Below are 487 nucleotides of genomic sequence, written 5' to 3'. Positions count from 1 at the left end.
CTTACTCCCGGACGCGTTTTTGGAACCACATACCTCGAGTAAGCAAGGTTTGGGGTTAAAGGGATAGTTCACCCAAAAGCATCCATGATGTAGGTGACTTTGTTTCTTCAGTAGAACACAAACGAAGATTTTTAACTCAAACCATTGCAGTCTGTCAGTCATATAATGCAAGTGAATGGGAATCAAGGCTTTGAGTCAAAAAAACATACACAAACAAAACCAAATTAAACCCTGCGGCTCGTGACAATACATTGATGTGTAAAGACACGAAACGATCGGTCTGTGCAAATGGACCATTGACACTCCTAATTGAGATTGTAGATAGGTGGCAGTAATGAACTTATAAGTCTGTGATCTGCCGTAAAGCAAGAAGAAGAAGAAGACGCGTCACTCGCCGGCTGAAGAAGAAGACGCGAACGCGCTCAGGACAGTTGCGTGAATCAGAGGTAAAAAACGATATAAATACTGTTCAGTTTCTTGCACAGAC

This window comes from Sinocyclocheilus rhinocerous, unplaced genomic scaffold (assembly GCF_001515625.1).
Source record: "Sinocyclocheilus rhinocerous isolate Xijiao unplaced genomic scaffold, SAMN03320098_v1.1 scaffold1853, whole genome shotgun sequence".
NCBI classification, from domain to species: Eukaryota; Metazoa; Chordata; class Actinopteri; order Cypriniformes; family Cyprinidae; genus Sinocyclocheilus; species Sinocyclocheilus rhinocerous.
Note: the sequence above shows the minus strand (reverse complement) of the source record.